This window comes from Vulpes vulpes, chromosome X (assembly GCF_048418805.1).
Source record: "Vulpes vulpes isolate BD-2025 chromosome X, VulVul3, whole genome shotgun sequence".
In the NCBI taxonomy this organism is placed as follows: Eukaryota; Metazoa; Chordata; class Mammalia; order Carnivora; family Canidae; genus Vulpes; species Vulpes vulpes.
Genome location: NC_132796.1, coordinates 22,524,070 through 22,549,499, shown reverse-complemented (window position 1 = coordinate 22,549,499; position 25,430 = coordinate 22,524,070).

The following is a 25,430-nucleotide window of genomic DNA, read 5'->3' as shown; positions in this document are numbered from 1 at the left end:
TCAGTTTATTGTAAAATTTATGGGGATCACATTCAATATTTGGCTGTTTTCACTATTTCTGTTGTGAGGACGAGACTGTGAAAGATTGTGCAAAAGCATATTTGCTATTTGTTTATGAATTTTATGGAAAAGGTCACACAATTCATCATCAGACCATGGAAATCATTTGTAGGAATGATTTAAATTATGGATACAATTTAACTATAACATTGAGGATTTTCTAAATATCTTGTTTTGTGAACCTATGTTCTGGAATTTTGTCATGTTGTATGACTTAAAATATTATGCAAGGATCTGAAGCATATGTAGTGATACTCTACATTCCTCTTCTCTATATTCCTGGTATTGATAAGGTGTGTGTGTGTGTGAGAGAGAGAGAGAGAGAGATCAGTTTTGCCAGGATTTATTATCTTTGAAACTACCCCCCCACACACACACAAAATTAACAACTTTCAAATTTGTCGATCTTAACTGAAGTTTTTTCTGAATTTCATTAACTGATTTTAATTTTCTCTTATTTCTATTATTCTTTTGGTTCAAATCAACTCGTGTTCTCAGTTTCTTTGTGTGTGTGTGCTCATTTTCTAAAGTGGATTATCAGATCTTAAATTTTCAAGATTTCTTGTTTCACTTTTATGCTACAGTGTTTCTTTAGACACGTTTTGGCAGATCCCACAACTTTTTAATAGTTTTTTTTCGGTATGGTTGAATTAAACTGCACAACATTAAAATAATGCAAGTTTTGAGAAATGTATATATTTTTGAAACCATTGCCACAATTACAGTGATGAACATATCCATCCTCCTCTCAGGTTTCCATTTGCATCTTTGGATTTCCCACCTTCTGACCCCTCCCAAACCCTTCCCTGTTTTCCATATTATTGATGTTTTATATAATTATGTGCATGTTCACTTTCACTTTTCTTGGATAAACAACAAGGAATTGAATGGTTGAGTCACATGATATGTGTATCTTTAAGATACTTTAGAAAATGCCAAAATGATCTGTAATCTGGTTACATCAGTTTACATCCTACTAGCAGTATATGAGTGGCACTGTTGTTCTATATTGTTGGTACTTGTTACAGTTAGTATTTTTAATGGTAGTGTTTCTGATACATGTGCAGTGGTATCCCATGTCACTCTAAATTTTGTGGTGTCTGTCCCATGAATCTCTAGTAAATGGAAAAGATGGGTTGCAGGCCTAATGCTACTGATCCTTTTAGTTTCCATTCATATTTTGCATGTATAGTGGGGTTTTTTTTGGCATGCAGGTATTTATATATGAAATACCATAGAAGTAATTGGAGGTTCTGGGTGATTGTATCTTCCTCCAGAGAGCATTATCTTTTGCTTCTGGGAGACAGTTGGGTAGGGAAGTTCATCTCATTACAATCTGTGATTGCAGCTTTTGAAGCTGGGCCTCAGGTTTTGTGAGTAGCTTTCTACTTCAGGCTCATACTGATATTGAGAGACTAGACCTTTATGGATGTTAAATCAACACCCGGTTATTTTCCAGACCCTGTGTGCCGTAGTGCGCCTTAAACCCAATCTGTGACCCATGGGGTTGGTGAGACTACAGGAAGCACTAATTACCTGCTTGCCTGCGGGTTGTAAGTGTTCTTTTGGCATCAGGTGTTCTCAATGACCTCCTTTAAATCAGCAAAAGGCTTGTGGGTTAAAGGGGTAGCAAAGAGGTGCCTGGGTGGCTCAGTCAGTTAAGCATCTGCCTTCAGCTCAGGTCATGATCTCAGGATCCTGGTATCCACCTATGTGGCTTGTGTAGGGCTACTTGCTCAGTGGGGAGCCTGCTTCTCCCTCTCTCTCGTCCCTTTCCAATCCCCCCACACACAACTCATACTTTTGTGCTCTCTCAAATAAATAAATAAAAATCTTTTAAAAAAGAAAGGGGGTGGGGTGCCTGGGTGGTTCAGTTAAGCGTCTGCCTTTGGCTCAGGTCATGATACTAGGATCAAGTCCCACATGGGGCTCTCTGCTCAGTGAGGAGTCTGCTTGTCCCTCTCCCTCTGTTGCTCCTCCTGCTTGTGTGCTCATGCTCTCTCTCTGTCAAATAAATAAAATCTTAAAGAAAAAGAAAGAAAGGAAGGAAAGGAAAGGAAAGGAAAGGAAAGGAAAAAGGAAAGGAAAGGAAAAAGGAAAGGAAAGGAAAAAGGAAAGGAAAGGAAAAAGGAAAGGAAAGGAAAAAAGAAAGGAAAAGAAAAAGGAAAGGAAAGGAAAGGAAAGAAGTGGGTAAGAGATTCGTGTTTCATCACCTGGGCTTCTCCTCTAGGTCCAGTTTCTTCAAATGCTTGCTTCTTGGGGTTTGTGGTACCTTTGAATAAAATGTTTTATATCTTCCAGCTTTCTTAGTTTTTCTCAGTGGGATGGCTGGGCAGAAATGGTAGTGTTGCATTCCTAGAGGAAGACAGCTCTGCAAATACCTTTTTTGAAATATATTTTAGTTTTAGTTATTCTTCCTCCTAGAGCCAAATACCCAGTGTTTCACCAAAATGTTTCTTTAGTTTCCTACCTGTACCAGACCGATAGATGTAGGCACTTGCAGATATATTACTGAAGTATAAATGGAAAACAGACAAGTATGAAGTAAATTATAGAAGATAAGTTTTGTGCTAATTTTTTATGCATAATAATAACAACCAGAATGTTACCTACATCTGGTTTCTAATTGTATTTACTGATTACTGAAAGGATTGGCATTTGAAATCTTTAAATGATCTTGAAGTTAGAGTTAAGATAGTATCCATTTATGTATATGTAACATGACAACAATATGAATCCATTCATTCTCCCTTTATGCATTTTTGTCTAATATTTTTTCAAGTATTCTTATTTGAAAACTTAAATTGATTATATGTAATTTAGTTTTGCCCTTTAATTTTCTTAGATTATATTATATATTCAGTTAAAAGCAAAAAGCTTAAGCTTACACTTTAATTTTGTAAATTATGTCTTTTACATCAGAAATACTGTTTATCATTTTTACTTCAAGGAATCAGCTTTTTAAAAGGGTGTAAGAAAGAAAAGTAGTCTTTTCTATTTATCCACGTATTTCTCCTCTCCCCTGCTCTTCTCTCCCTTCTGTAGTTTCTATTGGGTTTTTTTTTTTCTTCCATTTGGCCTGAAAAGCTTTCTGTAGCATTATGTATTATTTTTTTGGACAGAAACAAATTGTCTCAAGTCTTTTTATGTGTCTGTGTCTTATTTCACTCTTAGTTTGGAAGGATGGTTTGGTGGATAAAGAATTCTGGGTTGATAGTTTTATTTTTTTTTCTTTCAGCATTGGAAACATGCTGCTCCATTTTCACCATTTCTCCAACGATCCTTATGAGAACACAGCCATCTTTTAAGTCATCGTTCTTGGTAGGTAAGGTGCTTTATTTTTCAGTTTTTGCTGGTATACATTTGTATACTTCACTAGTACCTGTATATTTCACTTTGATGTCTAATATATACTTTACTGATAAAATGTTTTAAAAAATCAATAGCTATTATATCAATCCAAATTTTTCCATTCAAATAAAGATAACTTACCAGATTGACAATAGCAACAAAAGCCAAAAAAGAAAGAGCTCGTGTGAAAAAATACTTAAAAAAAAGCCAAATATCCAATTTTTATTTCTTATTAAAATGCATAAAATAAGTTCACACATATATATATAAATTAAAATGAGCTATGCAAATTCCCATGCAAAATATTAAAAAGCATCATTTTTATTTCTAACTTGATGCTAATATTGACATGTATGAGAAATTGTATAAGAGCAAATAAAACTCTTGATAAATAATAATGAAATCACACATACTACTTAAGGCAAAATATTTTGCATTTATAGTAACTGTGTGATATACAGTAATATTCAATTTGGCAGATGTAGTCTTTATCTGAAAAGATTTACATAAATACATATCAGAATAAGTTCTTAACAGGCAATATATATGTAAGTGAAAGTAACAAGGATATATCTATATATATATATGATTAATATAGGATGATTTTGGTATGTCAAATAGATGATAGACTAATGAATGGAATAATAAAATAATCAAGCAATTCTGGAAAATAAATGGAGACCGTCCAAAGGAGGACAAGAAAACGTTACTTATTCAGAGCATGCTATAGCAAGGGAGTCAGCCAGTATCACTTATATTTGGCAGAGACTCAAAGGCAGGCAGTGGAGTGTGAAAGCTTATAGTAGGAAAAAGGGAAGACCTTGAGTATGTTCTGATTGGAGGTTGTTGGCTTAGGGAAGGTAGAGACAGGCTAACTAGAAGTGGTATATTGTATATATTTAGTTAGGGGATCATATTTGCCTTCTTATTCATCCTAAATTGGAAGCAGGGACAAAACTTAAGGATATTGGCAGAGTGAGAAAGGGAAAATACAATAAAAAATATAAGGAAGCTTTGTAGAGAGAATAATTTGTGATCCCCTTAAAAACAAAAGCTGAGGGACGCCTGGGTGGCTCAGAAGTTGAGGGTCTGCCTTTGACTCAGGGCGTGATCCTGGAGTCCCGGGGTCAAGTCCCACATTGGGCTTCCTGCATGGAGCCCGCTTCTCCCTCTATGTCTCTGCCTCCCTCTCTCTGTGTCTCTCGTGAATGGATGAATAAAATCTTTAAAAAAAAAAATGAAAGCTGAAATTTAATCTCTAATTTGTCTGCAAGCTCAATAAACTAGAGGCCATAAGTAAACTTCACGAAGAATACTTCTTTTCATTATTCCTTTGGAGTAAATTTCAAGTGTATCAAAATGACAACTGTAATCAAGGTTATAATGACTCTTAAAGATTATCTGGTAATTATATTTGGAAAACATTAAAAAAATAGAATTTGTCCTGTAGGGTTTCACGCCATTTCTTAAAATATGTATAGAAAATTTAGTAGGAATTGCTATCCTCAGAAAAATATGTTTATGTTTAACTCTATGATATCCATCAATCTTGAGAAATCTGCTTATTAATTGTAACAGCAGATAATAGATTGTTTTTAACAGTAGCCATCTATGGGTCAGAATAGGTTTTTGAAGATAAGTTTTGTGGTAATTAGTCTGGAAGCATAAACAAGCAATTTGTGAAAAAAAGTCAAATTAATTTCTTCCTTTTCAATATTATTCCTTTCTTTTCTCTTTTTCTTGCATTATGAACCTAGCTAGTACCTTCCTAAAATGTTGAACAAAACAGGTGATAACAAGCATCCTTTTCTGAGTCTTTTTCTCAGGGACGGGTTTTCAGCATTTCACCAGCAGGTAGGGTATTTGCTGTAGCTTTCTGAGTGTTTTTTTAAAATTAATAAATGAGTGGTAGATTATGTCAAGTGATTTCTCTGTATCTGTCGTGATAGTAACATAATTTTATTTCTCTGTTTGGCATGATGGCTTGATTTCAAAATGATTACACTATAAACTTTTCTTGGATGAAATCCCATTTGTTCATATCTTACTGTAATTGAAATATCTCTGATTTGTTTGCAAGGCAAAAAGCTTTATATTTTATTTATTTAGTTTTTGTGTTTTGCCATGAGACATACAAACTTTTAATAGTCTTCATGTATAATATCCTTATCAGTTTGGTATAAACTTTATAAGTATCTCCTGAAACACTTGAGAGTGCTATGACTGTTAGAAATCTATGGAAGAGGTTGTGCAAGTTCACCATTTATCTTTAAAAAATGAGAAGATCAGGAATTGAGACATCAGGGTGTGGAATTAATTTGTAGGGAGGTTCTCAATAGGGATGCATTTTATGTAGTAAGTATAGAATTTTTGAGGTCTTCTAGTTTACCCATTTGTTAAGTGTTTTCTTTCTTGTAATTTCATGATTTCATGTGATTTGAAATTTATTGGCATAAATTTGATTATAATATAATGTATGTGTCTCTAGGACCTATAATGATAATTCCCCCTACATTCTTGTTGTCAGTAATGTCTCTTCTTGTTCTCATTGTCGTGATCATTGTCTTCTTCCTCCTCCTTTTCTTCTTCTAGTTCTTCCCCTCTGCCTCTTCCTCTCTCCCATTCCTCCTCCTTCTTGATCAGTCATGCCAGGGTTTCTCAATTTTTTTAACCACTAAAAAAAAAAAAAATAATAATAACAACTCCAGACACCTGAGTAGCCTGGTTGGTTAAGAATCTGCCTTTGACTTGGGTTATGATCCCAGGGTCCAAGCCCGTCATTGGGCTCTCTGCTCAGCAGGGATTCTGCTTCTGCCTCTCCCTCTCCTCTCCCTCTCCCTCTCCCCCTCCCTCTCCCTCTGCCCGCCACTCCCCCTGCTTGTTCTCTCTCTCTCTCTGTCAAATAAACAAATAAAATCTTAAATAACAACTCTTTAGTATTGTTGACCATTTAATTTTTTTCAGTTTGACTAACTGATCATAATTTAATATCTTTTAATGTTTCAGGCTTTGGCCTATATTCCTGCTTTATTTTCTAATTTTGTGAAGCATATTATCAAATTTTAAATTTTCAAGGTTTAGGCTTTTATATTAATGCTATAAATTTTCCCTTAGGTGTATGTTTTGATGCATCTACATAATTTTTAATAGCTTCAGTGAGGTATAGATTTAAAATAAACTGCAAAATTATAAAATAGTGTGTTTTTAGATATGTATTTATGAAGCCATCACCACAGTTAAGATAATTTAAATATCCATCCCCTCTCACCCAGCTTTTTTGTTCTTTGTTATATTTTCCCTCCTTGTTTCTGCTCAAGCTGTCTCCCCAATCATATCTGTGAACACTTGTGCAGAAGTCTGTGTGTGAATATATACTTTTCTGTTTGTTTGTTGGAAAAAAATTTAAAAAGGAATGACTGGAACCCATAAGAAATGTATATTTAATTCTTTCTAGAACGTGTCAGTGTGTCCTAAAATATGATTGTACTATTTTACATCCTACCGGCAGTGTGTGTTGCATTTGTTCTACATCTGCCAGCACTTGTTATGATTAGTATTTTCAGTTCGAGCCTTCTAATCAGTGTGCAGTAGAATCTCACTGTCACTCTGAATTGCATGGCTATGACCAAGTCTTAGCTCTTTCTGTCCCAAGTATCCAGTAAATGGAGAAAATGGGTCACAACTCTGAACCTAAACTCTTTCCTTCCTATTATATTTTGCATGTATAGTTATTTTTTATGGAATGCTAGATTTTCAGTGTGAAATACTATAGAGATGATTGGAGGCTCTGGATGATTCTGTTTTGTTCTGGGAACATTTTCTTTTTGTTTTGAAAGTCAAGATGGGCAGTTCATCTTATTTCAGTCAGTGAGTCCCTTTGAAGCTATATGTAATATTTTGTAAGGAATTTTCTATTTCTGGTTCATATTAGCACCAAGAGCATAGGCCATCAGGGATGCCAAATCAATCCTTGGATTATTTTCCAGATCCTGTCTGTCATCGGCTGTTGGGCCATTCATGGTCATTGGGCCATTCATGGTCACAGTGCCATGAACCCAATTTATATACACTGAGTTTGTGAGATTGTTGGAAGCCCTGGTAAGCTGCTTAACTTCTGAGTTAAAGTTTTCTACTTAGTACCTGTGGTTTTCAGTTCATTTGAATCAATGAAAAAGTCTTGAGAGAAAAGGGGTAACAAATTGAGGTTTTACCATCTGGGCTTCTCTTCTAATTCAGATCCAGTTTCTTTGAATGTTTGCTTCCTTGCGTTTGTGATGCCTTCAAACAAAATATTTAATATCTTCCAGCTTTCCTTGTTTTTCTCAGCAAGGATAATTGGACGGAAATGGCTGGTTTGCCATTAATGGAAGCAGACAGTTTGATACATGCTATTTTTGAAATATCTTTTTGTTTTCAGTGGTTTTTCCTTCTTTTTTTTCGTTTTTCTTTTTGGTTTTTCCTTCTATAGACAATTAATCTATTTCTATATCAATAAGATAAAGCAAATTTTATGGCATTTATCTGCCCAAGCAGTGGAGCTTCTCTATCTTTACTTGGTTAACATATTCCAATTACATTTTTTCATTGATTGCCTAAATTTTTCCCTAGTTCCCACCATGTGCCAGGTATGCATTATGTGTAGAGGTACGTCATTGAAGTATAGCCTAGTGGAAAACAAACCAGCAAATAAGAATATATTGTATATTATAGGGACGCCTAGGTCGTTCAGTCATTTCAGCATCCCACTCTTGGTTTTGGCTCAGGTATGATCTCAGGGTTGTGAGATTAAGCCTTGTATTGGGCTCCTTTCTCAGCACAGAGTTTCCTTCACATACTCACTTGCTCTCCCCCTGCCCTACCCACTCATGCTTTCTCTCTCTCTCAAATAAATAAATCTTTTTAAAAAGAGTATATATTATATATTATAGATATGCTGTTGATATTTTGTTACATAGCAATAGCATCAGAATATCATTTCTGCCACTTTTTATTATGTTAAGTAGTTGCTCTAGGGACTGGTGTGTGAAGTCTTCACTTATTTTGGCCTGCTTCCAGGTAGGATTCCACCACATAGTGTAAATGTAATTTCATAACAGTACAATCCATTTATCCCCCCTTTCCTTTGTTCTATTTTTGTCATTTATTTTAATTAAATATTTTATTGAAACTATTAATTATAATTTCTACTTGCCTTGTAATTTTGGTTAAGGATTAAAACACATTCAGTTAAATAAATCTTCTCATTTGATGCATTTTGCATATGATTTCATCTATAGTTCTACTTAACATTTTTGTTTCGAGAGTCATTTGTCTTGGAAATAATTGAAAACACTACCTTTAATATTTCTCTAAATATTTTTCCTCTGAAGACCTCTCTCCTCCTCCCTGTAGCTCTGTTTCTATCAGATTTCACTTTCCCTCTGCCTGAGGAACTTAGTGTAGTATTATTTATATTACAGGTTGGCCAGGGACAAATTAATCTCAACTTTGTTTATGTGGCTGTGTTGTCTTATTTCAGTCTCAATTTGGAAGGATCACTTTGCTGGACATAGAATTCTAGCTTGAGTCTTTCTTCTTTAAACCCTGGAAAAGTGCTGGTATGTTTTGTCTGATTCTCCTTGGGTTCTGTTGAGAAAGATACCATCATTTAAATCATCATGTCTGGGTATGTGTGCAATGTATTATTATTTCTTGGAAGTTTTTGGAAATTATTAGAAGTTGATTGTTATACGTTTGTTCACTTAACTACTATTCCTTATACTTCATATATAGCTTACTAATATCATTTAAAACTTCAATAGCTATTCTGTCATTCCAGAATTTTCTATTTAAGTAAATGAAAAGATAACTGATTAGATGGATAAGAGCAAAAAAATAAAGTCAAAATAAAAAATAGCTGATGTTAAAAATACAAAGGCCCTCAAAAAAATAACAAAAAGCCCAAAAGTCCATTTTTTACAATTAAGATAGTGAAATGTTGGCACAGAGTATATATAAATTAAAGTAATTAAAGTAATTAAAACATAATTATAAGCAAAATATCAAAATAATTGTTATAATTGCTGATGTATTGGTAATGTTGGCATGCATAAAATAATGTACAAGAACACATTAAAACTCTTGATAGAAAATAATGAAGTAGCATTGGTAGTACCTATAGTCAAATATTTTTTTTAAGATTTTATTTATATATTTATTTCAGAGAAAGAAAGAGCAAGAGAGAGCGTGCTTGTGAGCAGGGGGAGGTTCAGAGGGAGAAAGAAAGGGAGAGAGTCCCAAGGAGACTCTGAGCTGAGTGTGGAGCCCAACAGGGGCTTGATATTGTGACCCTGAGATAATGACCTGAGCCAAAACCAAGAGTCAGATGCTTAATTAATTGACTGAGCCACCCAGATGTCCCATAGTAAAATATTTTATTTATACTATGATTGTGTATAATAAAATATAGTTCTTTTTTGACAGAACATTTTACAGGTGAAATGATTTATATATGATACATATCAGAATCATTTCACTAACAGGAAATGTGTAGAACATATTAATAGTATAATATGCTTAATACTTAGTAGAAATTATATAGTAATCATCTTTCTATGACCGTATCTGACAGTTTGTTAAACATGTGAAAAAAGTATAATACAAAAAGGCAAAATAGCTATTTTTAAAATAACTTACATTGTGTTAATACTGTATAATTTTTAGAGAGTTTTAAAAAATATTTTATTTATTTATTCATGAGAGATAGAGAGAGGCAGAGACATAGGCAGAGGGAGAAGCAGGCTCCCTGCAGGGAACCTGATGCGGGACTTGATCCCGGAACTTTGGGACCACGCCCTGAGTCAAAGGCAGACACTCAACCTCTGAGCCACCCAGGCGTCCCTCATCCCCATTCCATTCCCTTCCATAGAGAATAGCTGAAGACAGGTACTCAACCACTGAGCCACCCAGTTGCCCCAATACTGAATAATTTTTATACTCAATCAGGCAGATCTTCTATTACTACAGAAGATATATCAAAAATATATTGCTAATAAAGAAAGCAAATTGTACTTTGTAGGTACAAGTATATGAATGTATTACTTATGTAAATATTTCTCTGTATGTTTGCTCATATGCACACTTCACTAATCACCGTAACTTCTGTGAAACAATATACATTTCTAGTTTGGGGGAATTTTACCCTGAGCATGTGCCAAATTGATACTTAGAAGAAAATACTCATGTGAAATCATACCACTAATGATTTTTTGAAAGATACACTCCTTTTTTTTTTTTTTTAAGGTAGTACAGAACAGATCAAAAGTTGTGTTTAAAACCATAAATAGGGGACAGCCTGGGTGGCTCAGCGGTTTAGCGCCGCCTTCAGCCCAGGGTGTGATCCTGGAGACATAGGATCGAGTCCCATGTCGGGCTCCCTGCATGGAGCCTGCTTCTCCCTCTGCCTGTGTCTCTGCCTCTCTGTCTCTCTCTGTGTCTCTCGTGAATAAATAAATAATTATTTTTTTAAAAAAACATAAATAGAACAGTTAGGGAAAGAAGAAAATACATGAATAATTGATGTAAAGAAAATAATATAATTTAGTAAACTATTTAGATGTAGCTCACCTCTAATTAGTTGATGAGATCATTAAGGTAGGCATCCTAAGTAGACTGGGCATAAGGAATGCTCTTGAAGTTGTTCCCTGAGGATTAAATAGCATGTATATTGGGAGGTTTGTCATGTATTTGGAGGCCTCTATTACAATGGTAGTAGAAAAAAAATGAAACAATAATGAGAGAATGACTCTTGAATTTTCTGATAAATATATAGAAAAAATATTCCAAATATGACCTTATCTTGTAGGGTTTTGTACTATTTCTTACAAGATGCATAATAAAGTTTAGTAAGAGTTGTTATTCTCAGAGAAATGTGTTTGGGTGTAACTATGGAATTGTGCCATCTTGCTAAATTCACTTATCAATTCTAATATATTACTTATAGATTGCTTTTCCATGGCCTGGAACCATGATTGTCTGATCTGCTAACAAAGGTGGCTTCTTTTCTTTTCATTTTTTACAGTTTTTATACATTTTCTCTTTTTCTTGCATTTTTTTTCCTGGCTCTGACTGTTCTAAAATATTGAATGGTGATGGTAGGCATTCTTAGTTCTTGTTATCATCTCAAGGGGAAGGTTTTCAAATTTTACTATTAATTATATTTGCTGCAGTTTTCTTTAACAAAACTAAATGGAAAATTTTGTCGTGTGGTTTTTCAACATCTGTGGTGATGGCAACAATATTCTTTTGATTTACTGAAGTATGTAGTTTCATGCCAAAATGTTAACACAAAAATAATTCATGATTGGATTCTACCAATTTGTTCATGGGCTTAGTAGTGGCAGTATCTTTGGGTTCTGTTTGTCAATTGTAAGTTGTTATGTTTTTGTTTTTGTTTTTCCAGCCAGTGAATGGTGTGGCTTCATGAGGGCTATAAATACTTATTTTTACCTTCTTGTAATATCTTTATCATTGTGGTGTAAAATTGTAAAGTTCACATGAAACATTTTGGGAGGCATTTGTACTGTTACTTGGAAGAGCTTATGCAAGACTGGTGTCATTTTATTATTATTATTATATGCAAGGTGCATGACTTCAGGCACCAGCACTTGGAATTCATTTATAAGAAATATTTTTTTCATATGGGCATTATATTTATGACATGCAGGACAGCTGAGATTTCCTAAGGTTTTTATTTGTTAAGCTGTGTTTTTTTAGAATATTCTCATTTTGTATAATACCAAACATATTAGCATAAATTTTCTTATATAATTATGTATGTGTATCTAGGATTTGGAATGAGAATTTCCTTTACAGTGCTGATATCAATTATATTTTTTCCTCCCTCAATAAATATGGCTGTGGGGTTATCAATTATTTTTTAAACCTTTATGAAAATAAATAGCTTCAGATGTGTCCATTTCTACTTACAATTTTTGAAATATAATTCTCACTGACCTTAATTTTATTGTTTCATATTGTCACCTTTTTCCATTAGAGCTCTTAGCTTATTAAGAACTTACAATCAAGGCAGCCCCGATGGCCCAGCGGTTTGGCACTGCCTTCAGCCTAGGGTATGATCCTGGAGACCTGGGATCAAGTCCCACGTCAGGCTCCCTGTATGGAGCCTGCTTCTCCCTCTGACTGTGTCTCTGCCTCTCTGTGTGTCTGTCATGAATAAGTAAATAAAAATCTTTAAAAAAAAAAGAGAACTTACAATCATAGTTGTTAAAAATTCCTGGTCTGATAATTCTCAAGTACCTGCCATATCTGAATCTAGGTTTCATGCTTTTTGATGCTCTGCCTCATCAACTGATTTTTTTTTTTTTTTTTTTGCCTTCAGCATGTCTTGTACTTTTCTTTTGAAAGGCAGACACAGTGTATTGGGCTAAAACAACAACAACAACACTGAGGTAAATAGACCTTTAGTGTAAGGCTTTATGTTTCTCTAGTAAAGAGGTAGACTGTTCATTCTTAGCTATAGCTGTAGGTGTCATAGGCTAAAATTTCCTCTGGTGCCCTTGTTTTTTGTTTCCCTTGTCTGAGTTGCCCTAGAGACTTCTTTAATAAAATCTGGAACATTCAGGTCTTTCCACTGTAAAATACCCTTGCTGCTGGCTCTAGTGATGGACTTCTGCTTCTAGACGTCTGCTCCAGTAAGCTGTGCTTCTCAGTGTTTGCCTGTCTCCTCAGTATGTGATAGGTATCATGTGGTCCTGCAAAACCAATTTTCTGATGATTAAGAATTGTTGATTTTCACTTTGTTCAGCTCTTTTCTTGTGAGAATGAGAGTGAGGACAACATTCAAGCTTCTTAACATGTCAACTAGAAACTGGAAGTCTTCAATGTTTGTTTCTATATGTTTTTGTATTAAGTCACTGCTTTTTAAACAAAATCTTGAGATATACTATCAAATCATCGATTTTCAAGAGTACATTTTGTATTTATTGGTTATAAATGTCCTTTTAAGATATGTATTGGTATATCTTACACTTTACCACAGATTCATTGGAGTATAATTGAGTTTAAAAAGATTTTACAACTTTAAACAAATGTATTTTTTCATGTACATGTGTATATTTATATATGTATAAACATATATGTATATTTGTAAAACTATTTCCAAAAGCAAGGTAATATACATATCCATGGCTACATTCAAGGTTTGTTGTGAAGTTTTCTATTTCCTTTCCTGATTCTGCCCCATGATGTTTATATCATTGTAGAAATCTTTTGTGGTTTTTTTTTTTTTTTTTTGAGAGACACAAGCGAGAGAGAGGCAGAGACAGGTGGAGGGAGAAGCAGGCCCCATGCTGGGAACCCAACATGGGACTCGATTCCAGATCTCCAGGATCAGGCCCTGGGCTGAAGGCAGCGCTAAACCGCTGAGCCACCCTGAAGCTGAGCTGCCCGAAATCTTTGTAGTATTTACATCTCCTTAAATAAACATCCAAGGAATGGTATATCTGCATTACCCAGTGTGTATCTTTCAACTGTTTTAGAAAATGTCAAAGTGTTTTGCATCTTGATTGCACTGCTTTATTCTCTATTAACAGTGTATGAGAGCCATAGGTGCTTTGTATCCTTGCCAGGACTTGTTATGGTCATTATTTTTCATTGCTGCCCTTCTCATGGGAGGTGGTGGTGTCTCAGTTTGGTTCGGTTTGTAAACCAGTAGTCCTCTGTTACATAGATCTTTGTGTCTGTCCATTTACCAATACCGCATTTTCTTGATTTCTGTAGCTATATACACATTTTGAAATTGTGTATTGTGCTTCTGCCAAATTTATTTTTAATTTCCAAAGTTGTTTTATCTATACTAGTTCCTTTATCTTTCCATATAAATATTAAAACCATCCTGTCTTACATCTTTAAAAAAAATCATCTGATAATTTTGTTAGTAATTAGATTAAACCAGCATATTGATTTGAGGAGAAATGAAATATTGCTGTGTCTTCTCATCCATGAACATGGCCTATCTCTGCATTGGTTTAGATTTGCTTTGGGATTTTTTTACCATTGCCATGAACTTTTTAGCATAGAAGGCCATTACATGTTTCATCTGATTTATATTCAAGTATTTTACTTTGTTTACCAATTAAAAATGTTGTTGTATTCTAATGATGTCTTACATATTCATTGCCAATATATGAAAATATAATTTTGTAACTTCATCTAATAGCTTGTGCCCTTGATGAACTCAGTTATTACTTGTAGAAGCTTTTTATATCTTCCATTCAGATTTGTCTACCTTTTAGCATTTTTTCTTTTTTCATTCTGTTTTTTTTTTTTTCTTTACATCCCTAATTTTCGGTATTATGTTAAATAACAGTAGGGAAAGCAGACCTACTTGCTCTGTTCCTGAACTTAGGCAGAGAGCATTTAGTTTTTCACCAGTATACAGCTTAAGTTAAATGTTAGCTATAGGTTTCTTATGGATGTTCTCTATAAAGTTTAAGAAGGCTTTTTCTGGGGGTGCCTGGATGGCTCAGTCAGTTAAGCATACAAGTCTTGATCTCAGCTCAGGTCTTTATCTCAGGATTGTGAGTTCAAGCCCCATGTTGGGCTCCATTCTGGGTGTGGAGCCTACTTAAAAAAAAAAATTACTCTGTATTTTTCAGTGGGTTTTTAAAAATCATGAATGGCTATTGAATATAGTTAATTGTTTCTCTTCGTAAATTAATAAGATCATGTTATTTTTTCTTTGGGTTGTTAGTATGTAGACTACATTGATTGATTTTCAAATATTGAACCAGCCTGATAATCCTGATATTAAAACCACTTAGTCATGGTGGATAATCTTTTTATATATGACAGAATTCTGTTTAATAATATTTTATTAAGGACTTTGTGCCTGTATTCAAGGTATATTAGTCTGTTGTTTTCTTTTTTGTGTGTAATTATGTCCCAGTATATGGCCTATTTTGGTTCATGTTTCATGGATTTGAAAAATACGGATATTCTATAGCTGTTGAGGGGGTGGCTCTATTAATCTTGATTAGGTCTTGTTGGTTGATGGTATTGTCGAGTCTTTATTATTGCTGATTCTACCTAGTTATTCCATAACTGTTGCAAAAGGGCACTTGACATTTCCGGTAGTAATTACAGATTTCATATTTCTCCTTCCATGTTCATCAGTTTAGATTTACATATTTTTCAGAAAGATTGTTTGGAGCATACACATTTAGGATTGCTATGTCCTCTTATAGGATTGACCCTTTCATCATTAGGTAGTGTTCTTTTCTGTCTCTGAAAATTTTCTTTGTTCAGAGTTTTACTTTATCTGATGTCAATAGAGCCATTTTGCTTATTTTTATTGTTACTAGCATACATATTTACCCATCCTTTTCCTTTCAGTCTGCCTTTATCATTTTATTTAAAATGAGGTTGTTGTAGACAGCAAATAGTCAAGTCATGATTTTTTAATCCAGTCTGCCCATGTCTGTCTTTAGTTTGTGTATATATACTATTTATATTCATGTTATTATCTATATGCCAGCTTAAGTCTACCATTTTTTCCTTGTTTGTTCTCTCTCTTTTTCTTTTTCCCTTTTTCTGCCTTCATATGGGCTGTGATGAAAGGTATTGTTTGGGCAGCTTGGGCTGCTGTAACAAAGTCCTGTTGACTAGGTGGCTTAAACAACAGAAATTTATTTTCTCACAGTTCTGGAGGCTAAAAGCCCCAAATCGGGGTGCCAGCATGATTGAGTTCTGGTGAGAATTCTATTCCTGGCTTTCAGATGATCACCTCCTCATTGTGTACTCACATGGGAAAGAGACGGGGAGAGGGAGGGGACAGAGGAGAGAGGCAGAAAGAGAAGGAGGAAAAAAATGGGAGGGAGGAAGGGAAGGAAAGAGGGAAGGAGGGGGAGGAGAGGCATGTAGAGGGCAGGTGAGAGAGTAATGCCTCTCATGTTTTTTTCTTATAAGGGCACTAATTAATCTCATGAGGACCTCACCCTCATAATTTCATCTAAACCCAATTATCTCCCAAAGGCCCTATCTTCAAGTACCATCACATTGGGGTTTAGGGCTTCAACATACATATTTTGGGAAGACACAATTCAGGCCACAGCAGCCATTAATCTCTGCCAAACCTCTTGTGTCACCACTCTACCAAGGAGGGGAGAAGAGCTTCGTTACTTTGCAAGGAGTGGTTGAAATGCTATCCATTAACTCACCATTGAGGGGAGTGCTCTCTATCATCCATCAAAGATGAAAGCCCCTGATGTATATTGAGCCATCTCTGATGACTTTGGAGGTCATTTTGGGGTGATTCCTTATGTCCTGGTAAGGCTGAAAATCTAGGCTTCTTGCCATGCATTTGCTGGCATGGATAAGAATGGTGTTTAGCTGTAGTTACATAGCTGTTGATTTAAGTTTTCTGTATTGTTAGGTTGTGCCTTTCCTAGCTCTTTATCTGCAGAAAGGAGGCTTTTGTTGTGGCTTTTTGTGTCTGAACCTTTTGGAATGTCCAGGTTGCTGGATTTCTCAGCTCATTGCACTGTAGTATATAAGGCAAAACCAAAACAAATCAAAACAGGGGGAGAAAAGGGGAAAACACTTTGTATTGTTCATTGAGTCCTGAGGTCCCTAGCAGTCTCTCACCTTCTCTCCACCTTTCAGAGCTTTCATATGTTTTTTTTAGCATGTAATATTTAGTTTTTTAACATGTAACATTTAGTTGTACCTAGGAGAAATAGGGAAAGTATGTATATTCCACCTCCTTAGAAGCAGATTCCCAAAAATTTTGTGTTTTTTTTTTTTTTTACCTAGTGATTTTCATAAGTAATAGATTCCCTTTTGCCATCATTTGCTTAAGTTTTTCCAGTCCGGTGATTTCATTTATCCTGTAAATGTTTCTTCAGTTCCCAATACATGCCAGGCATGGGCCATGTGTTGCACTTACATTATTGAGAGACAGCCTCATGGGAAAACAGATAAGTTAATATGGAGTTATATTATAGAATATATATTAAAGAAGATAAGTTTTGTAGTAATTTGTTATGTATTACTACACTATTACACTATTTTGTGTTATTTTAGGTGGCTTATCAAAGGATTGGCATTCCTGGGGAATTTGAATTCCTTACTTTTGGTGTTATACCCCTATAGTATCATTTTCTGTAATACATATGCCATTTTGTCTTAACAACATATATTTTAAATTCAAAATGATTTTTATAAACATAATACATATCATCATTAATTAGGTACCATGCAATGTAGAGAACATAAGCAAAAGCAATGAGTGTTTGTGTATCTCTCTATCTATGTATCTATCTATGAGCTTAATATATAATAATTTTGGTGATCAAATAATTAGGAAATGATACAGTACTTTAAAAAGCAGAATTAGTAACATCTATCAAAGGATATACAAAAAATAATATAAATGGGCAACTAGCTATTAAGTACACCTTATACTTGATGTAAATTATTTAAGTAATAATTAAGTAAATTATTTTTATCTTGATAGCAAGTTATTGAAGGAGTATAAAATGATAATGAGCTTTTAGAAAATATTTTGTTTTTTTTAGCAAAATTACACATTTGTCTATAGTTTACGTAGTATTTGCCTTATATGACTTTATCAGACAGACGTACTCACACATGTGCATTAAACTGTGGATGCATAAAATTCAAAACAGATATTTTTTTTATAAATTACACTGTGTGTATACTGTGGTTACTATGCAGTTTTTACAAACAGATGTAGATGTTACATATTGAGTAGATATTATAGAAGACACTTCAAGGTATATTGCTAATATGAAAAAAATCAGAGGGTAAATTACATGTAAATATGTGTACAGTTATGTAAATATATTCATGTTAATATAGTACATCTGTTTATATACACACTTCTCAGCTATTTATAGTTACTTCTAGAAAGGGTAATGTGTCATTTAAAAATATTTTATACTGTATATGTACCATATATGTATGTTACTGACTAAATATTCATGTCCTCTCAAGTGTTTATATGTTGAAACGTAACCCCCCAGTGTGATAGTATTAGGAGGTGGGGACCTTGGGAGGTGATTAGGTCATGAGGGTGGAGCCCTCTTGAATAGAACTCATGCTGTTACGAGCAGAGGCCTCAGTGAGCTACTTCATCTTTTCTACCATGTGACATTACAGGCAGAAAATAACCATCATGAATCAGGAAGGCATGCTCTCACCAGATACCGAATCTGATAGTGCCTTGATCTTGGAATGTCCAGCCTCCAGAACTATGAAAAATAAATTTCTGTTGTTTATAAGCTCCCCAGTCTATGGTATTTAGTTATAGCAGCCTGAAAGGACTGAGACAATGTGCATAATTAAAGATACAAGCAAAAAAAAAAAACATTTTACGATGACATGTTAGTAATAATTTTTAAAGGATCTACACTTTGCTTTCTTATGTTTAGGTAATATGGAATGAGATAAGACATTAGGAAGAAATACAGGAGATTTACAAAAGAGAAAGGAAAAATAATAAAAATAGAAACAACATGAGGAAAATATTAATTTATGATGTTGAACTCCTAGTAACATTAGGAAATAAGTTACAAAGAATGATCTTTTTCTCTTTTTTAAAAAGATTTTTAATTTATTTATTTGACAGAGAGAGCACGCGCACAAACAGGGAGAGCAGCAGGCAGAGGAAGAGAGAGAAGCAGGCTCCCTGGGAGCAGGGAGCCTGATGTGGGATTTGAACCCAGTATTCTGGGTTAGACCCTAGTTAGATGTCTAATCAGTTGAGCCACCCAGACACCCCTATTTTTTCTGCTAGAATTATATGTTGTGTGTTGTTAAGTTGATCTTACATTTTCAGGTTGCTATTACCATAATAGAAATTTTTTAAAATGACAAGGGTAAGGGTTAAAATCTCAAGTTTTATCTGATCAGTATATGAAAAAGAACTTTAAAAATATAACCTTGGAGTATAGGAGTTTTGTGCCCTATCTAATAATGTATATAATAAGGTTTGTAACAATTTCTGTTATGAGAAGAATGTATTAATACTCAACTGTATGGAATCCAAAACTCTAGCTAAATTTATGGCTTAATTTCAGAGGGAAGTTTTCAGTATTTTATCAGTAGGTATGGCATTTGCTGTAGTTTTTATTAGCTTTTTTAAAAGTCGTGACTTGATGGTAAATTTGGTCATATTGTTTTTATTGTAGAATACTATTTTCCCTTTTCGGTGGATGGTTGCTTGATACTGATAATTTTCTCTCACTAGAACTGATTCTTGGTTTATTTTTTATTTTTTTTTAATCGGAGTTCAATTTGCCAACATATGGCCTAACACCCAGTGCTCATCCCATCAAGTGCCCCCCTCAGTGCCCGTTACCCAGTCACCCAAACCCACCATCCACCTCCCTTTCCACCACCACTTATTTGTTTCCCAGAGTTAGGAGTTTCTTATGTTCTGTCTCCCTATCTGATATTTCCCACTCATTTTCTCTCTTTTCCCCTTTATTCCCTTTCACTATTTTATATATTCCCTAAATGAATGAGACCATATAATGTTTGTCCTTCTCTGATTGATTTATTTCACTCAGCATAATACCCTCCAGTTCCAGCCACATCGAAGCAAATGGTGGGTATTTGTCGTTTCTAATGGCTGAGGAATATTCCATCGTATACATAGACCACATCTTCTTTATCCATTCATCTTTTGATGGACACCGAGGCTCCTTCCACAGTTTGGCTATTGTGGACATTGCTGCTAGAAACATCGGGGTGCAGGTGTCCCGGCGTTTCACTGCATCTGTATCTTTGAGGTAAATCCCCAGCAGTGCAATTGCTGGGTCGGAGGGCAGGTCTATTTTTAACTCTTTGAGGAACCTGCACACAGTCTTCCAGAGTGGCTGCACCAGTTCACATTCCCACCAACAGTGCAAGAGGGTTCCCCTTTCTCCACATCCTCTCCAACATTTGTTGTTACCTGCCTTGTTAATTTTCCCCATTCTCACTGGTGTGAGGTGGTATCTCATTGTGGTTTTGATTTGTATTTCCCTGATGGCCAGTGATGTGGAGTCTTTTCTCATGTGCTTGTTGGCCGTGTCTGTGTCTTCCTCTGAGATTTCTGTTCATGTCTTTTGCCCATTTCATGATTGCATTGTTTGTTTCTTTGCTGTTGAGTTTACTAAGTTCTTTATAGATCTTGGATACTAGCCCTTTATCTGATACGTCATTTGCAAATATCTCCTCCCATCTGTAGGTGTCTTTGAGTTTTGTTGACTGTATCTTTTGCTGTGCAAAAGCTTCGTATCTTGATGAAATCCCAATGATTCATTTTTGCTTTTGTTTCTCTTGCCTTCATGGATGTATCTTGCAAGAAGCTGCTGTGGCCGAGTTCAAAAAGGGTGTTGCCTGTGTTCTCCTCTAGGATTTTGATGGAACTTGTCTCACATTTAGATCTTTCATCCATTTTGAGTTTATCTTTGTGTATGGTGAAAGAGAATGGTCCAGTTTTCCCAGCACCATTGATTGAAGAGACTGTCTTTTTTCCAGTGGATAGTCTTTCCTCCTTTGTCGAATATTAGTTGACCATAAAGTTGAGGGTCCACTTCTGGATTCTCTCTTCTGTTACATTGATCTATGTGTCTGTTTTTGTGCCAGCACCACACTGTCTTGATGACCACAGCTTTGTAGTACAACCTGAAATCTGGCATTGTGATGCCCCCAGCTATGGTTGTCTTTTTTAATATTCCCCTGGCTATTCGGGGTCTTTTCTGATTCCACACAAATCTTAAGATGATTTGTTCTAACTCTCTGAAGAAAGTCCATGGTATTTTGACAGGGATAGCATTAAATGTGTAAATTGCCCTGGGTAACATGGACATTTTCACAATATTAATTCTGCCAATCCATGAGCATGGAATATTTTTCCATCTCTTTGTGTCTTCCTCAAAATCTTTCAGAAGTGTTCTATAGTTTTTAGGGTATAGATCCTTTACCTCTTTGGTTAGGTTTATTCCTAGGAATCCTATGCTTTTGGGTCAATTGTAAATGGGATTGACTCCGTACTTGCTCTTTCTTCAGTCTCATTGTTAGTGTATTGAAATCCCACTGACTCTATGTACACATGGAATATTCCTCAGCCATTAGAAAAGACAAATACCCACCATTTGCTTTGACGTGGATGGAACTGGAGGGTATTATGCTGAGTGAAGTAAGTCAATCGGAGAAGAAAAACATTATATGGTCTCATTCATTTGGGGAATAGAAAAAAATAGTGAAAGGGAATAAAGGGGAAAGGAGAAAAAATGAGTGGGAAATATCAGAAAGGGAGACGGAACATGAGAGACTCCTAACCCTGGGAAACAAACAAGGGGAGGTGGAAAAGGAAGTGGGCGGGGGTGGGGGTGACTGGGTGACAGGCACTGAGGAGAGCACTTGATGGGATGAGCAATGAGTATTATTCTATATGTTGGCAAATTGAACACCAATAAAAAATTTAAAAAAAAAAATAGATGCCACTGACTTCTGGGCATTTATTTTGTATCCTGCCACACTGCCGAATTGCGGTATGGGTTCTAGCAATCTTGGGGTGGAGTCTTTTGGGTTCTCTATGTCCAGTATCATGTCATCTGCAAAGAGGGAGAGTTTGACTTCTTCTTTGCCATTTGATGCCTTTTATTTCTTTTTGTTGCCTGATTGCTGAGGCTAGGACTTCTAGTACTATGCTGAATAGCAGTGGTGAGAGTGAACATCCCTGTCTTGGTCCTGATCTTAGGGGAAAGGCTCCCAGTGTTTCCCCATTGAGAATGATATTTGCTGTGGGCTTTTTGTAGATGGCTTTTAAGATGCTGAGGAGTGTTAGCTCTATCCCTACACTCTCAAGAGTTTTGATCAGGAATGGATGCTGTATTTTGCCAAAAGCTTTCTCTGCATCTGTTGAGAGGATCATATGATTCTTGTTTTCTCTTTTGCTGATATGATCAATCACATTGATTGCTTTATGAGTGTTGAACCAGCCTTGCATCCTGGGGATAAATCCCACTTGGTCATGGTGAATAATCTTCGTAATGTATTGTTGGATCCTATTGGCTAGTATCTTGTTGAGAATTTTTGCATCCATGTTCATCAGGGATATTGGTCTATAATTCTCCTTTTTGGTGGGGTGTTTGGTTTTGGAATTAAGGTGATGCTGGCCTCATAGAGTGAGTTTGGAAGTATTCCATCCCTTTCTATCTTTCGGAACAGCTTTAGTATAATAGGTATGGTTTCTTCTTTAAACGTTTGACAGAATTCCCCTGGGAAGCCATCTGGCCCTGGACTTTTGTGTCTTGGGAGGTTTTTGATGACTGCTTCAATTTCCTCCCTGGTTATTGGCCTGTTCAGGTTTTCTATTTCTTCCTGTTCCAGTTTTGGTAGTTTGTGGTTTTCTAGAAATGTGTCCATTTCTTCTAGATTGCCTAATTTATTGGCATAAAGCTGCTCATAATAAGTTTTTAAGATCCTTTGTATTTTCTTGGTATTGGTGGTGATCTCTCCTTTTTCATTCATGATTTTATTAATTTGAGTCTTTTCTCTCTTTTTAATAAGGCTGGCTAATGGTTTATCTCATTAATGCTTTCAAAGAACCAACTCCTGGTTTTGTTGATCTCTTCCACACTTCTTTTGGTCTCTATTTCATTGAGTTCTGCTTGAATCTTTATTAACTCTCTTCTTCTGCTGGGTGTAGGATCTATTTGCTGTTTTTTCTCCAGCTCCTTTAGGTGCAAGGTTAGCTTTTGTATTTGAGTTCTTTCTAGTTTTTGGATGGATGCTTGTATTGCGATGTATTTCCCCCTCAGGACTGCTTTTGCCATATCCCAAAGATTTTGAAATGTTGTATCTTCATTCTCATTAGTTTCCATGAATCTTTTTAATTCTTCCCTAATTTCCTGTTTGACCCTTTCATCTTTTAGCAGGATGGTCCTTAACCTCCACGTGCTTGAAATCCTTCCAAACTTCTTCTTGTGATTTACTTTTAATTTCAAAGCATTATGGTCTGAAAATATGCAGGGGATGATCTCAATCTTTTGGTATCGGGTTAAGAGCTGATTTGTGACCCAGTATGTGGTCTATTTTGGAGAAAGTTCCATGTGCACTTGAGAAGAATGTGTATTCACTTGCATTTGGATGTAAAGTTCTGTAAATATCTGTGAAATCCATCTGGTCCAGTGTATCATTTAACGTTCTTATTTCTTTGGAGATGTTGTGCTTAGAATATCTGTCGATTGTAGAAAGCACTACATTCAAGTCACCAAGTGTATTAGTATCTAAGTATGTCTTAACTTTGGTTATTAATTGATTGATATATTTGGCAACTCCCACATGAGGGGCATAAATACTCATGATTGTTAGGTCCTCTTGTTGGATAGATCCTTTAAGTATGATATAGTATACCTCTTCACCTCTTACTACAGTCTTTGGGATAAAGTTTAATTTATCTGATATAAGGATGGCTACCCCTGCTTTCTTTTGAGGACCATTTGAATGGTAAATGGTTATCCAACCTTTTATTTTCAGACTGTAGGTGTCCTTATGTCTAAAATGAGTCTCTTGTAAACAGAAAATTGATGGGTCTTGCTTTTTTATCCAGTCTGAAACCCTATGCCTTTTGATGGGGTCATTAAGCCCATTCACGTTCAGAGTTACTATTGACAGATATGAATTTAGTGTCATCATGACCCCTATTCAGTCCCTGTTTTTGTGGATTGTTTCCTTGGACTTCCTCTTTCTATTACAGAGTCCCCCTTAGTATTTCTTGGAGAGCCGGGTTGGTGGTCACATATTCTTTCAGTTTCTGCCTATCTTGGAAACTCTTTATCTCTCCTTCTATTCTGAATGGGAGCCTTGCTAGATAAAGTATTGTTGGCTGCAGGTTCTTCTCATTTAGGACCCTGAATATATCCTGCCAGCCCTTTCTGGCTGCCAGGTCTCTGTGGAGAGGTCTGCTGTTATCCTAATGCTTCTCCCCTTAAAAGCTAGAGATTTCTTGTCTCTTGCTGCTTTAAGGATCTTCTCTTTATCTTTGGAATTTCGAAGTTTCACTATTAAATGTCGAGGTGTTGAGCAGTTTTTATTGATTTAAGCGGGGGGGGGGGGGATCTCTCTATCTCCTGGATCTGAATGCCTGCTTCCCTTCCCAAATTAGGGAAGTTCTCAGGTATGATTTGTTCAATATATTCTGGACCTCTGTCCCTTTCAGTGCCCTCGGGAACCCCAATTAAATGTAGATTTTCCCTTCTGAGGCTGTCATTTATTTCCCTTAACCTGTCCTCATGATCTTAATTGCTTTTCTCTTTTTTCCTCAGTTTCCCTCCTTGCCATCAACTTGTCTTCTATGTCACTCACTTGTTCTTCTACCTCGTTAACCCTTGTCCTTTGGACCTCCAATTTGGATTGCATCTCATTTAATTGATTTTTAATTTCTGCCTGATTAGATCTAAATTCTGCTGTCATGAAGTCTCTTGAATCCTTTAGGCTTTTTTCTAGAGCCACCAGTAGCTTTATAATTGTGCTTCTGAATTGGCTTTCTGACATTGAATTGTAATCCAAATTTTATAACTCTGTGGGAGAGAGGACTGTTTCTTTCTTTTGAGGTGAGTTTTTCTTCTAGTCATTTTGCTCAGTGCAGAGTGGCCAAAACCAAGTTGTACTGGAAAAAGGAGAAACAGGAAAAAAAAAAAAAGAAAAAAAAGGGTGGGGGGTAAAGAAACAGAAAACAAAAAACAAGGGGGAGTATCCTCTGATTCTATATACTGTAAATCCCTCGACTTCCCCTTGAATTTTCCAGTGCTGCTTGGTCAATAACTTGCTTTTCAACTTGCTTTTCCCCTGTCCTTCCAGCTGGTCTTCTGGGGGAGGGGCCTGCTGTGCTGTTTCTCAGGTGTGTGCACCTGGGGGAGCTGCCCAGCCCCCTGCCACATGCACGGCTCAGTGGGAGTTGTTTATCCTGTGAGACCCCTGCTCAGTCCCAGGTACAAGGTGAC